At 44.5% G+C, this 15,618-nt stretch overlaps 1 long non-coding RNA gene across 1 annotated transcript; it reads right to left on the bottom strand.

Moving 5' to 3' along the window:
- Positions 1 to 1,901: 1,901 nt before the first annotated feature.
- On the bottom strand, positions 1,902 to 5,632 carry LOC121138967. Its single transcript, XR_005875835.1, has 3 exons — positions 5,505 to 5,632; positions 3,720 to 3,773; positions 1,902 to 2,179 (listed from the first exon to the last, which is right to left on the bottom strand). It is a non-coding gene; the product is annotated as an uncharacterized LOC121138967 (long non-coding RNA).
- Positions 5,633 to 15,618: the final 9,986 nt, after the last annotated feature.

Raw genomic sequence — 15,618 nt, 5'->3', positions numbered from 1 at the left:
GAGACTTTTTAAAAGTTTTTCAGAAGACATGGAGGGTACACTTTGTGGTCAACATAGATATGAGAAACAGCTTTGAAATCCAGCTCTGTAAGGCAGAAGTCACAATCAGATATTCCACGACTATTTTTTCCATATCTACTTTTCCAGAAGAGCCTCAGGATTATGTTGCAAATTAAACAAGAATGTGTGACTTTATTAGACCTAAACATCTCTTCGTTGGTCCAGTCTTCCTTGAGAGAGACCAGCAAGATGTTTTGTTTTGTTTTGTTTCGCACAGGGTCTTCTCTAACTCACCAGACAGGATTGGGATTGAGCCTTGAAGGGTAAGGGTGTTTGTTGAGGACCAGACCCCAAATCCCCAGTATCCATGCAAGAAGCTAGGCACAGCCGCTTGCCTGAGGATAAGCAAGGCTCTCTAGCTGTCAACCCAGCTCCTGTGTCAAGGGAATTGGGTGGAAATTTTGAACAGGACACCCAGTGTTCTCTTCCAGCCTCCATGATGCACACACAAGCACACACTGACACATGCCATCTCACCCTCATATATACTTTGCTCATACACAGAAAACAAACCAAACACCTAGCCATATATTGAGGATGATCTTGAACTTCTGATATTCCTGCCTTTATCTCTCAAATGCTGGGATTATAGCCATATGCAGTACTAGGAATGGATCAACTCAGTTCTTCATACAAGCAACCCAACTAGTCTACTGACTAAGCCATAAGAATTTTATTATGTTATTCTCTTCCTTATAATGAGTCTTCTGTATTTTGGTTGGTTTTTAGACAGTCTTATTCCTGAAATAAAGAACAAAGTCTATTGAACAGAAAGGGAAAAAAAGGAAACAGAAATCTGTAAAGTTTTTTTCCTGAGATTAACAAAATCTCTTGTTATCCATTAGGCAAGTTATTGAATGATGTTTCCCTCAAGGGTGAATAGGAATGATGATGGGCAAGATGCAAGAGGTGAGAGAGATTATGAGATGTCCTCAAAGACCTGGGCTTGGAACACATTCTGTGAAGAAAGAGAGGGGGTTGAAGATAGGGTTTGATGGGCAGAAAGGATGTGGGCACTCTCAGTTAGCATGGGAGCAGAAAATGGACTCCCAGATGAACAAGAAGGAAGTCAAGAATATCTTCCTGGAAAAAAAGGGGGGTCCTCCAAGGTGAGCAGAGCAGGAACTCCACAGTGTCACAGAGCACAGGTGGTAAGGGGGGACCTGCCTTGTGAGAGAGAAGAGAGCTTGTGGGTCAGAAAGTCTGGAAGGGAATCTTCTGGAAGTGTATTTGGACCTCAAAAAAAAGAAGGTCAAGATGACCCAGTGAGGAGAACAGCTTGTTGACTGATTGACAGCCTGATAACCGGAGCTCCATCTCCAGAGCTCACAAGGCAGGAGAGAACTAACCTTCAGTCTGCCCTCTGACCGACCTTCACACACACACACACACCTGGGCATGCAAGCTTCAGTGCCTATCACGCACACGCAAACACACACAATAAATGTACTTAAACACAATACAAGAAGGATATGTCAGTAAGAGCCTGGATGAAAATCCACAGGTAGCATTACAAGACATGTCCCCAGAAGCATGCTTTTGCTTCGATATTGGTCTCTGGAGATGGGGAATGAGATAGGACAGCCATCCACATGTGACACTGGAAACCTTACACACAGTTTGCATTCACACAGGTTCAGCAAATCAACACACCCAGCTCCACCATGACTTACTATACAAGGAGTAAAGCACATCATTCTTTCTATGTGTGTCTCTGTATGTCTCTCCCTCCCTGCCTCTACCCCACCTCTCTCTCCCTCCCCAGGCACACCCTCTCTTACACACACACACACACACACACACACACTTGCATATTAAATTTATTAATCTGTTTCCAAGTCTTGGGTGCCTGTGTGTTGGACTGTCACTGAAAGTGAGGCTGACTGAATAGCTATCTATTTGTGGTGTCACATGCTAGGTCCTGCACATTAATTTCTTATTTTATTCCGAAGCCAGCCCTGCGAGTCAGGCATTCCCAGTCTGTATTCTAAGAGGAAAACTCAAAGCACAGCTACATGATGATGCTCCACTCTCCCAGCCCTTTGTAGGGATGAGCCAGAGTTCAGAACGCAGCTCTGCAGACTTGAAGCCATGATGCCGTGGACTCAGAAGCATCTTTCTGTGGAGGACAAGAGGGCATTGAACGCTTGGGCTTTGTTTAGCTGATGACATCCTGGCCTGTTTTCCTCCTCACATCCCTGCCTAAGTGGGGATGAAAAAGAGAGGTTCTGGGGTGAGCTGAGGAATAGAGGCACAGAAATATCTGTCGCTTTGGCTTTTATAAGGCGATAAAACAAAGCGACATTCAATCAGCCTGACGTTGGCCCTTTCTCCTGCACCACAGCATTTACTCCATGACATGTGAGTCACTGGGTGGGAGCTGCTTAGTTTTTGTACATAATAAAATGTTCTGTTTCCCTGACAGCCCACCCCCGCTTCTACAGCATGCCCTCAGCAACCACTGAATAAATGTGGGCTGTTAGGACCATTGCCTGTTCTTTCTGTCCGTGTTATATGAATCTGTACTGAACATTCATCCATCCCCTCCCTAGAGCTGGGATGTCTCCCAAGGCAGGGACTGCATTGTTCTGGAAACCCAGCTTCAGGGTGGTATGTGACTCTCGATAAGGGTTTGTTGAGTGACTGTGTTATGAGAAAAGTAGCCTGCAGAGCAGAGTTCTGACGGATTGGGAGCTCTGATTGGGTCTTTCAGTCAACACTCCTGTTCCTCAAGGAACAAATCCTTCAAAGCCAGAATGTTGTAGAAACACAGGCTTTCGGTAATTCTGAGCATGATATTTGCACATAGGAAGAAAACTGTAGTATCTGGTGGAGGCAACTTAATGGAGATATATGCTTGTCCTTGAGTTTATCCTTGGGATGGTGGTTGTCTGGACTTCTGGATTTATGCAGCACCTGGACTCAAACCCAAGTGCTGTGATAGGCAAGGGCTTTACCATTGAGCTACAGACCCACACTCCTAATTTCTTACCCTAAAAAAATCAAAGTATAATAAATAATAAATGTCTGAAACATATCGTGTATGTTTATGATGGTAGATTTTCAGTATTAATTTAAACACAGTAAAGAAGAGAGGATGAGGAGGAAACAAAGATGGGAGGTATACGCCTATTTTAATACAGTTTCCAAAATGTATGTGTTGTTGGAGACTTGACCTCAGAGCTGGAAACAACAAAACCCAAACTCATAATATGTTCTTGTGTTAGGGAATGGAGTTTTCCTGTTTTGTATTGATTTGCATAGTACTTTTGTAGTTCTTGGCTTAATAATCTCCCTGGAAAACAGTTCTGGAATGTTCATGATTATGAGGCATTGTTTGTTCTGCTATTTTCTCTCTGACCAAACCCACATCTTTCTCTAAAACGTGTCTCATTTTTAGGGTTTACAAATGAGACCTATTGTGAGGAGAGTATGCGGCACAAATGAGCCGCCAGCAAATATGCAGCTTCACCCAGCTGCCCTTCCACAGCATGAGCAGAAGTGCGGCTACTGAGACCTTCCCTCTTGGCAGGGCTCTCCCGAAGTAGCTAGTGTGTGTTCTTCTTTTAAAAACTGCCTGCACAAATGGATGGCACTAGAAGAAACCATCCTGAGTGAGGTAACCCAGCCACACAAAGATAGACATGGTATGTACTCACCATTTTAGACATGGATCAGGATATTTCCAGTCTGCAATTCCACTGACAGAGAGTCTGGGAAACAGGAAAGAACCTAAGAGAGATATGCATGGTACCCCAGAAAAGAGGAATGAGGCAAGATCTCCTGAACAGACTGGGAATACAGCGGGAGGACCTTCATCCAGTGACTGATGAAAGCAGAGGCAAACACCCACAGTTAAACACTGAACTGAACCCATGGAACCCAGTGACAGAGAGTGGAGTGATGAGCAAATGGACAAAGAATGGGCTGGCAAATCCAGCAGAGACAGCTGATCTGAACAAGGGGGAGCTCTTGGACCCCAGACCAACAGCTGGGAGGCCAGCATGGGACTGATCTAGATCCCCTGAATGTGAGACTTAGTAAGGAGGCCTGGGCAACCTATGGGGCCCTGGGCAGTGGATCAGTGTTTATCCCTGGTATACAAATGGACTTCGTGTGTCCATAACACAAAGAGGGATGCTCTCTCAGCCTGGACTCTTAGGGGAGTGCCTGGACCCTGCCCTGAGGGAAATGACAGACTCTGGATATCCCCTATGTGGAAAGAAGTGGGGATAGGGTGTGAGGTTGGGGGGATGGTGGGGGGTGCGGGAGGAGGGGAGGGAGAGCAACTGGGATTGACATGTGAAGCAAGCTATTTAAAATTAAAGTAATAAAAAAGCTAAAAAAAATTTTAAAACTGCCTGCATTTAAAAATCCTCATGTAAAGACAGCATGGCCATTTGCACAAATAATATAAGGGGAGAGAAAAATCCATCATTTAATTCTTATTCATTCCAGCATCTAAGAGCACAGCTTTAATATTACGATCCAATAAAGATATACGGGCATTGACTCTGAGCATGAAGGTGAGAAGGGGCGGAGTGGGAGATCAGCAGTTAGAAGCACATGCTGCTCTTGCAGAGGACCAGAGTTTGGTTCCCAGAACCCACATCATATCAGTTGACTCACAACACCTGTAACTACTGCTCCAGGGGATCTACTGTCTTTCTGGCTTCCTCCTACCTCTCTCTCTGTCTCTCTGTCTCTCTGTCTCTCTGTCTCTCTGTCTCTCTGTCTCTGTCTCTGTCTCTGTCTCTCTCTTTCTCTCTCTCTTGTGGGGACACCAGACCTTGAGCAGAAACCCACTTCCCCTCCGGCCTGGGAGCAGGCATCTGTGTAATGTTTACTGAAAACAATTCAGTGCTTTAAAGCTCTTGATAGGGCTCAGATAAGGGCTTGCTCACTGAAATACCATGCCTTTCACACCCCCTACGGCTAGATGCCTCTCCCTGTCCCCCCTGTGGTGTCTCCCCGATTCTGGGGCCGGAGATTAAACCACCAGCCAGGAGGGTGAGAAGTCTGGCAAAAATGGTATGTAGATGAATGGCAGAAGTCCTTAAAAAGGGAAGCTCCTTTTTCTTAGAGGGACTTCTCCTGAGACTTCTCTCTCCTAAGCGGACTTGGAATCTCCTCTTAAGCTGACTTGGGAAGCATAAAGTTTTCTTAAAGCAACCGACCGGTCTCTGTGTCATCTATCCCGACCACCTCGCTACATTCTTGGATGCAGGCCGCACAGCAGGTGCGACACTCTCTCTGTCTCTGTCTCTGTCTCTGTCTCTGTCTCTCTCTCTCTCTCTCTCTCTCTCTCTCTCTCTCGTGCCCACACACACACACACACACACACACACACACACACACACACACACACACACACACACACGAATTTAAAAGTATTTTTAAAGGTGAAGACAAGTAGAAAATTGAAGTCATTAGCAGGAGATTACCTCCATGTCTGAGAGACAAGGGCATGTCCTTAATGAGGGTTCCTTCTCTGACCTGGGAAGGACGGGGGAGCCACACATGTCCAGTATCATCTGATTGCCATCAAGTCCTTCTCTCTCTCAGATCTACTAACAACTTCCTGAGTGACCCAGGAAGTAGCCCTGAAACCCCAGCCATCTGCTAGGGTCTGTCCTAAGTACGACTGCCTCAGAATTTTTTCACTTCTGCCTGATAATAGAGGAAGCTTCCTGCTGGGAGAAGAGCCAGATGTGCTGTGATTTCCTCAAAAGAATTACCGATGAGTTGCTACTACCAGACCAATGGTAGGAAAACGTTCTCACGTCCTTGTTGGTGGTATCCTGTGCTCCCTATCCCTCAGCCTCTGACAATTATCAAGGGCTTGTGGCTAACCCCACATTCTCAAGTTACCCCATGGGCTCACCACTGCAGATGTATTTTCCCGTTATATCTCGGATACACATGCCTTAAAGCACATCATATCTTTCATCTGGGGCCTTGGCACTCTAGCCTTTGGAAAAATTTTGTGCCTAGTAGTTCAGTGGGTGTTTGAAAATGTCAGTGATCAAAAGAATTTTAAAACAACTGGTTTCTGAAATTAGTCTTATTACTTAAAGCACACACATGCACAAAATTTGTAGTCCTGTGCCTTCATCTATGCACCTGAAAAAAATGGAAAACAGTTGCTTAAAAAAAACAGAAATACCACTTCCTTATTAACAAAAACAAATCATCACGTCAAGTTACATGTAAGCGTGTGTGTGTGTGTGTGTGTGTGTGTGTGTGTGTGTATATATATATATATATATATGAGTGTGTGTGTTAGTAAATTTTGCATGGGTATACTCAAATGTAGTCTAGTGTGTAGGATATATTTAGGTACACATGTGTGTAGGTACATGGTACATGTGTGTGCATGTATATGGAAGCCAGAGGGAACTTCCAGTGTCACTCATCAGGTGCTATGAGCTTTTTTATTTATCTGGGTTTTTTTTATTTGTTTGTTTAGCACAGTGTCTTTCATTGACCTGGAACTCATAGCATAGGCTAGCATGGCTGAGCAGAGAATCCCCATGGCTCTGTTTATGCCTGCATCCCCAGCATGGGAATTGCAAGCTTCTACCACCACACCTGGCTTTTAAAATGTAGCTTTCTGGAACCTTCAGCTTGGGTCCTCATGCTTGCATGGTAAGAGCTTTGTTGACTGAATTCTCTCTCCAGCTCTGTCAGCAAATTCCATATGCCACTATTGATTGGTGTGGTTCTCAGCTCTTGAACTAGGACCAACCAAATAGAATTGCTTACACTGAGTCTCACACCACAAAGCCAAAGTTGGGCTATTTATCTGCCCTTCAAAGAATTCCTAAGTCATTTATCTGAACTAATAAGAATTTGAGTGAGCAATAATAGACACAACTTCAAACAAGCCAAATGTGGGGGCTGTGATAAGGAAAAAAAGCCCTCTGCCTTAACAAGAAAGGAGCTCACATGCTTTCCCATCTCAGGTCCTGTAAGGCTGAGCTCATGGGAACACTCGTTCTAGTCATTAGGATAAGATGTTACCACAGTTCAGGGTCACAAATAAAAGGCAATCAAGACCTTCAGATTCATTGGGATTTTTTTTCTTCTGGCAATATGCAAGAGGTCTGAAAAGTTATCATTATGTATGATACCTATGCAAACTAATATTCTACAATAAAATTAATGGAGGAGCAGTCTCCAAGTCATATATTAAATGTGATGCCTCCTTGTATTGGGTGCCTGATAAATTACAGCTTTCAGATCCAAGTTAATGGAGCGGTGGGAAGGAATCTCTCTTCTCCCCATGCCTCCCACCCACTCTTTTCTCCTTGCCTGAAACATCTGGCGGGCCTTTGTAGTTCTGGATGATTTGATTTGGAAATCATTAGCAATAATTGATGTGCTTTCTGGAATTTGTTTAAACATTTAATCATGTGTTGGGTTGTTAAGCCAAAGGGATCGTTCAAAAGGAGCCTGCCAAGCTGCTGGAACAGAGATGGGCAATTGCCGAGCTATGGGGCCTCAGGCTTTGGGAGGCTACCACAACCCTGCGTCACATCCACGTTAGGTGAAGGGGCTTGTGTAACGTGGAGGGAGAGAAACCCTACAAGCGTACACACTAAAGTATAAGCCTTCCCTTTTGACAGAGGAATGAGAGCAGCTAGCCAAGTATGTGCGCATTCATGACTAAGGGGGTGCAGAGAGCCATGACTGGCGCCTGAGAAAGCTTAAATCTGGAGTCAGGAGGATCATGGAGGTGTTCTGAAGCAGGGTGGGGAGGTTGCTCTGTTGCGCTGCTGGGGACAAGACTCTTCAGGGTTTTTGGATCTGCAATAATCTGTGAAAGCTATGAATGTGTTTATGTGTGTTTGTCTGCACCAGTTGTGGTACACATGTTTATAATGCCAGCACTCAGGAGGGAAAGGTCCCAGGGATACCAAGAGTTCAAGGCCAGTTTTGTCTACATAGCAAGTAAGAAGCAAGCCTGACTTACATGAGAACCTGTTGGAAAAGCTCATTCACAAACTAAATGTACTGGCTGGTTTTGTGTGTCAACTTAACAAAAGTTAGAGTCATCAAAGGAAGGAGTCTTAATTGAGGAAATGCCTCCATAAGATCCCGCTATAAGTCATTTTCTCAATTATCTATCAGTGTGGGAGGGCCCAGCCCATGGTGGGTGATGCCATCCCTGGGCTGCTGGTCCTGGGTTCTATAAGAAGGTAGACTGAGCAAGCCAGGGGATGTAAGCCAGTAAGCAGCATCCTCCATGGTCTCTGCATCAGCTCCTGTTTCAGTTCCTGTCCTGACTCCCTCCAGTGATGAACAACAAAGCTGAAGTGAAAGCCAAATAAACCCTTTCCTCCCCAACTTGCTTTTTGATCATGGTGTTTTGTTGCAGCAACATAAACCCTAAAACACTAAATAAATACAAATGTATATTGAGAAAAGAAACTCTCTATGGGACTGACCTAGGCCCTCTGCACATATGTGACAGTTGTGTAGCTTGGTCCTCTTGTGAGACTCCTAACAATGGGAACAGTGGTGCCTCTGACTCTTTTTGCTGGCTTTTGGGACTATTCCTCATTCTGGGTCGCTTTGCCCACACTTAACACAAGGCAAGGTACTTAGTGTTATTACAACTTGATATGCCACATTTTGTTGATATCCATGAGAGACCTGCCATTTTCTGAATAGAAATGGAGGAGTGAATGGGGGTGAGGCAGAGGGGAGTTGGGGGGAAAAACTGGGAGGAGAGAAGGGAAGGGAAACTGTGGTCAGGATGTAAAATTAATTAATTAATTAAGAAAAAGAAACTTAGAAAAGATTTGAGGGTGTTGAGGTATAGTTTTTTGGTAGAATGCTTGCCTATTGTGTGTGAAGCCTTGGGTTTGATCCTCAGAACTTCACACACACACACACACACACACACACACACACACACACACACACACGGGAGTTCTTACCCTCTTTACTGGGGAAAGGCTCTCACTATTTAGCCCAGGCTGGCCTCAGCTTCCTGGATTTCCAGCCTAACTTCTCAACTGCTAAAATTATAAGCATGTGTCACCATATCTGGCGAAAAGCACATTTCCCCATTTTTAAAGTGTTCAGTAAACATAATAACTCCGTCAGATGCTATGAAAGTTTCTCTAGAGAACCCTTGGCTTTGGCCTTTGCTTATGAAGGACAGTAGCCAACACTTTGTGGGGCATCACAGGTCTGTGGGTAGCCCTGCATCAGATTACAACCCTGGCTGTTTACCCAAGAACTCATCTCTAGAAAGTCTCCCTTTATGTCTTGAATTCAGGTTTTCTCTGTTTACCAGTTAGACACTATCAATAACCCAGTACAGTGTTAAGAAAACAGTTAAGAGTGGATTAACTATGGCAGGAATTTATTGATTCTTATATCCACACATACATATGTTAGAGTATCTTGAAGGCTGTTTTGTCCCCAGTGTGGCTCACCATCCTAAAAATCGAGGACAGTTTCCTACACCCACTATATTAGCATCACATCTAACACAACATAATAATGCTTCTATAATATTGTCTACTATCCTAATTTCCCAGTTATTCCCCCATGTTTGTGTACAGTTATTTCAAATCATAACCCAGTTAAATCCACACATAGTATTGCTTGTTTTGCACCCTAGGCCTTATAAACTTCCGTAGTTTTTTCCTGTGTCAACACACACACCATCTTGCCAAGGTTCTTGCCAAGGCCATTGACTTCTGAAAAGCTGGGCCAGGTGTGTTGCAGATGGGGTTTCATGTTATAGAGTTTTCTAAGCCTAATAGAGTTTTCTAATCCACAAATTATTGTCTGATTAGATGTTTTCACTGCTGTATTTCCTATAAACTAGAATGTATCTGTAAAGGCCTGACTAAATTTGAGTTTAAAGCTTTTAATAAGATGCAATGTGTTCGCCGGGTATTGGTGGTGCACGTCTTTAGTCCCAACGCTTGGGAGGCAGAGGCAGGAGGATCTCTGTGAGTTCAAGGCCAGTGTAGTCTACAGAACGAGTTCCAGGACAGCCTCCAAAGCAATACAGAGAAACCCTGTCTCAAAAAAAAAGAAAGATGCAATGTGTTCGTAATGCACGATATTAGAAGTTTAAAGTCTTAGCCTCTCAGTGACCATGGGACAAAATACTCCCGCACAGACCTCAGGAGGTGACAGCTTATCTTTCCTTGTAAAGAAACACTCCTCTATTTACAATGAAGTCCATTTGTAAGGCATTGCAAAGCACTGCTGAACATCAAGGAAGGCCAGCTCTGCAATGATGTTCCCTCCACAGTTTGTGCGACTTCTCACAAACACATCACCCCTTCCTTTAAGACCTTCCCTGCTGAGGCTCCAGCCCCCTGAGCCCACAGCAACTACAGTCCACACACACACACACCTGGATAGCCCTAGATGATTTTGGCTTCAGTGTGACAAGATTCCTGTGAGGTACTAGTACCTCTTCATAACAGGACCCTGGTTCTATCTCAGGAACAGCAAACCTGATGAAGTTTGCAAGGGTTGCTGATACCAGAGTTCAATTGTTTCTTCTTTCCATAAAACAAAGAAGCAGACAGAGATTAAGAAATGGTCAAGCTTTCTTTTTCTGTTAGAGGTATGTGTGTGTGTGTGTGTGTGTGTGTGTGTGTGTGTGTGTGTGTGTGTTTTCCTTACCCGTAGAGCCATACGACCCTCCCCATTTGTTTATAACCAAGCGTTATAGAGAAGTCTTCTCAGTGGCTGCCAGCTCTGAGAGTGGTGGGAAGTACTGTGGAGAGGTTTGAAGAACTCAAGTTTCACCCTTTTTATAGCTTGGGTAGAGGCCACTGATGATTCAGTAGCCAATGCTCTACTGGACATGGTTAACTTTCCATAGGAATTCTGAAAACGTGCACCTTTAAACTTCATAAAAATCACACCACAATAGCAAGAGTCACTAGAATCTTGCTTTCTTGTTTTGTTATGGAAATAGAATCTAAGTTGATAAAAATATAAAATCTTTGGAGCACATGATAAAGGCAAGCAGCATGCTGTTTTTAAGCCTCTGACATAACACTGTACATCATTGGTGAACATCTCTTCAGATACAAGTATTGACATTTCTAGTCAGAATTGGGTTTTGAGGAATCCTAAAGCCATCGAGTCCATCCATATCATCTTCCTGAATCCTCCTCTGCCAAATGAGGGTGCATGTGACCTCTGCCTGGGCCCTGCTGAAGGGTAAAGCAGCTGTCTCCAACATCTCTACTCTTTACTGAGCGCCATGTGGCCAGGGCCTGATTACCTTGAGGAGTACCACAAGGTTTCAAAGGGCAAAAGATATGTGAGAAAAAGGGAAGAAAAATAAAACAAAGTGAGGTGGTCTGGATACAGAGAGCCCAGACATGTGACTGGCATTTCCTGTTTAGGGTCCTAGTGTGCCCTAACCTGTCATGCAATTGGACAGTTGTTCAACATACTTCCATGAACAATTTTGTTTCCATTATATGATCTTAATCATACCACGTTTCATTTTGAGATGAACCCAGTGACCCAAGTTCTTGACAAAAAGTTCGATGGTCTAAATCTGGTAGTCATCAAGACGACATTTCGAACTCCAAGACTTCTTCCCTAGTTCCGGCTCTATCTGCAGTCACCAAGGATTCTAGGCCCTTAGCCTTGCTTATGGTGTGGCACTTCTGAGAGTCAAGGGGTGAGTTTTGGGTCCTGTCACACAAAGACAGCTCAGGAAACCTGCAAACAGGTAGCCCCTGCTCTCCAGTCTCACAGACTATTCAATGAGAAGGAGAAGGTTAGAAAAGCAGCGCCAAGGAGAGATGCTCATGGAACAGGAAAGAGCCCAGGGGAAGGGAAGGGAAGGGACAGCCTCTGCTGTGTGGTCATACCCTGAGTATCTCTTAAAATGGTAGCTTTATCTCTGAGAAACCGGATTACTGTTCCCACACAGTGCTGTCTGAATTGCCCTTTAGGAGTTTCCACAGGCATGTCCTTCTTTCCTTCCTTCCCTCCTTCCTTCCTGCCTGCCTGCCTCCCTCCTTTCCTTTCTTTCTCCTTTTTTTCTTCCCTTTCTTTTTTGTTTTCTTTCATTTTTCTATTTCTCCTGTTCCCTCTCCATTTCTGTCCACTGTCTGTCTTAGCTCTCCTCCAGACCCCATAGATGGAAGAACATTCTGGATGCAGCTCTGGAGGAGAGATCAAAGCATTGCAGAAACTCGGGGCAGGGAGAACATGGGACTAAGGTTCGGAAAACCTGGACTCGCTTCCCGACTTTGCCATTAATATCTGTGACAGGCAGGGTGAGATGAAAGACACGAGTGTGCTTTGAAAGAGCAAACAGAGTACCATTGTCTGCTCTTCCCAAGCTCCTACTCTTAAAGTGCAGTTGAGGTTGCCTGACAAGACCAAGAAATGTGTGCAGTGCTCCTGCTGCTGTGCCTGGCACTGGGTCCTCTCAGCCTGAAGACCTCTTTCTTAGCCTAAAAAGGCCCATTTATAGCAAGGACTCCTGAAGAATGTGTGTGATACTCGGCACGCCATGAAATCTGAGAACACAGAGACTCCCGAGCTCAGTGAAAAATCAAGATCAATGTTGTCACTCCAAAACCACTGTTCCATTTAGCTCCATGCCAAGGATTACTGCCATGTTGAGTGACATGTGTCACGGGTCCAGCCTGAAGCCATGGAAACAGAACCACAGATAGACACTCTTATCTCTAAGTACATTCCTGAGTGGGCCAGTGCTTGATGTCTTCGATAAGAGCCCATCCCTATAAAACAAGCTGCAGCAAAGAAAGGGAACTTTTTCAAACTGCCAATTCATTCCTTCAAAGTACCCATGCATTCAAGCCCTCTTTTCATTCATGGGTGTTTCTAGCCAAAGCATACATAGAGGAGTTAAATAAACAAAATAGGACACATTCACAGTAGTGACAATTGGGGATTTAAGTAAGGCAGAGTCTCACAATGTGGTCAGCAATATACCAGCATCAGCATCTCCTGATGTCTTGTTAGAAATGCAAGTTCTGGGACCTTCCCAAGATCTACTGAGTCAAGTTCTTGTAAGCATGAGGGAAAGGAGGGAGGGAGGGAGGGAGAGAAGGAGGGAGGGAGGGAGGACAAAAATCTATTTTAAAGTTTTTTTGTCTATCATTTAAACCTAGGCCTTCATACACATTATGCAATCACTTCACCACATCAGGCATTTTATATTTTTAATTTTTTCCGGTTTTCCTGGCTAGAGTTACTGTGATGCAGGAGCTCATGCAGAGGCCATGTGTTTTGCTGTCACAACATGAGGACCTGAGCTGGGATTCCCCAGCACCACATAAAATCTGGGCACCATAATCTGGGCAACTGCCTTATTTTTTTCATTTTACATACCAACCCCAGGTCTCCCTCCCTCCTCTTCTGTGGTCCCCTCACCTCCACCATCTCACCGCCCATCCACTCCTCAGAGAGGGTAAGGCCTCCCTTAGGGAATCAATGAAGTCTGGCATACCAAGTTGAGGCAAGATCAAGCCCCTCCTCCCTGTATCGAGGTTAAACAAGGTATCCCACCATAGGAAATGGGCTCCAAAAAGTCAGTTCATACATCCAGGATAAGTCCTGATCCCATGGCCACTGCCCCGTCCTCCAATAGATCAAGTCACATAACTGTCACCCACATTCAGAAGGCCTAGTTCTGTCCCATGCAGGTTCCCCAGCTGTTGGCCCAGAGTCCTTGAACTCCCCCCAGCTTGGGCAAGCTCTTCCTGTGGTTTTCCCCATCATGATCTTGGTCCCTTCACTCATATGATCCCTCCGCCCTCCTTCAAATGAACTCCAGGAGCTCAGGCAGGGGCAACTGCTTTCTTATCTAAAGTCCCAAAATCCACATTCCACCAACATGGAATGTGGTCCTGCCTGTCACAGCAATACCCACTTCCTGTCTCCAGTATTCTATCTTACTGTTCTATTGCTGTGAAGAGATGCCATTATGAAGGCAATTCTTGCAAGAGAAAGCATTAACTGGGAGCTTGCTTACAGTTTAAGAGGTTTAGTCTGTTATCATGGTGGAGAGTACAACAGCATACAGGCAGGCACTGGAGCAGTAGCTGAGAGCAACATCCTGACCCAGAGAGAGAGAGAGACAGAGACAGAGAGACAGAGAAAGACAGACACAGAGACACAGAGAGAGAGAGAGAGCGAGAGAGAGAGAGAGAGAGAGAGAGAGAGGATGATGATGGTGACGACGGGCCTAATGTGGACCTCTGAAACCTCAAAGCCCACCCAAGCAACATACTTTAGCAAGGTCCCACCTACTCCAACAAGGCCATTCCTCCAAATCTTGCTAATCCTTCCCAAATAGTGCCACTCTCTGATGACTAACCATTCAAATATATGAGCTTATAGGCACCATTCTTACAATAATATACTTATTATATGGCTTATTGCCATATAATAGTGCAAAATGCATTCGATCCAATTTTAAAAGTCTCCATAGTCTTTCAACATTGTTGAAAAATATAGTCTCTTCTGAGATTCTAGGCACTCTCTTAACTGTAAAATTAAAATAAAAAAATCAGACTACTTATTTCCAACATACAATGGTGCAGAATACACATTACCATTCAGAAAGAGAGGAAAGGAAGCATAGTGAGGAAATACTGGACCAAAGTAAGACTGAAAACTAGAAGGGCAAACTCCAAACTCTGTATCTCAATGTCTGATGTCGAAGCATTCTCTTCAGACCTCCAACTTCCAGCTTTGTTGACTGCAGCATACATCTCTCTCTTGGCCTGGTTCCATACCTAGTCTGCAACTTTCCTTGACAGATATCCCATGACTCTGGAAACTCCAACATTTTGGGGTTTCTAATAAAATCCATGCTTTACCTTAACAGCTTTACTCAATGGCACCTCTGGGCCTACATGCAGGCACACCCCTGACACACATCTAGCCTCGGTGTCTTTCCTTAGCTACAGAAGAAGATTCCACAAACTCTTTTTTGTATGCTTGACTCTAAAGCCAATTGGCCGAATCTGCCAAGTTCTGTTGCTTGACAGGGCTGGGACTTGACCCTCTTGTTCAATTACATTTACATTAGCTTTCTGTTGTTCTGCATGTTATGTAACACCACCCAAAAGAGGACAGATACACCATTAAAACCTCTTTCTGGGACCACCCTGAAATATACAGGCAAAGGAATCTTCATAGTGTGATGGGGTAAGATCTGTGTATATATCAATAAAGCACTGTTGGCCAATAGGGAAGCAAGATAGGTGGGACTAGGAGTCAAGCAGGATTCAGGGTAGGAGAAACACAGGGAGTCAAGATGTAACTGCCGTAGGGATAAGAAGCCCGGAAACTTCTCCGGTAAGAGAAATACTTAGACTGGCAGTTATGGGGTAAATACTCAAGTCAGAGATAGCCAGTCAGAAACAAGCAATGCCAACAGCTTCATAATTAATACAGCGTCTTGTGTGTTATTTGGGGACTACACCACAGCAGAGTCCAGGTGACAGGCGGGGGATAAACCAAAGCAGCAGACAAGGAAAAGGCTTCTCTTTATAATAGTGGGCAGAAATTCGG

This window comes from Mesocricetus auratus, unplaced genomic scaffold, assembly GCF_017639785.1.
Source record: "Mesocricetus auratus isolate SY011 unplaced genomic scaffold, BCM_Maur_2.0 Super-Scaffold_6730, whole genome shotgun sequence".
Taxonomy (NCBI): Eukaryota; Metazoa; Chordata; class Mammalia; order Rodentia; family Cricetidae; genus Mesocricetus; species Mesocricetus auratus.
This window is presented reverse-complemented; position numbering and strand designations above follow the sequence as displayed.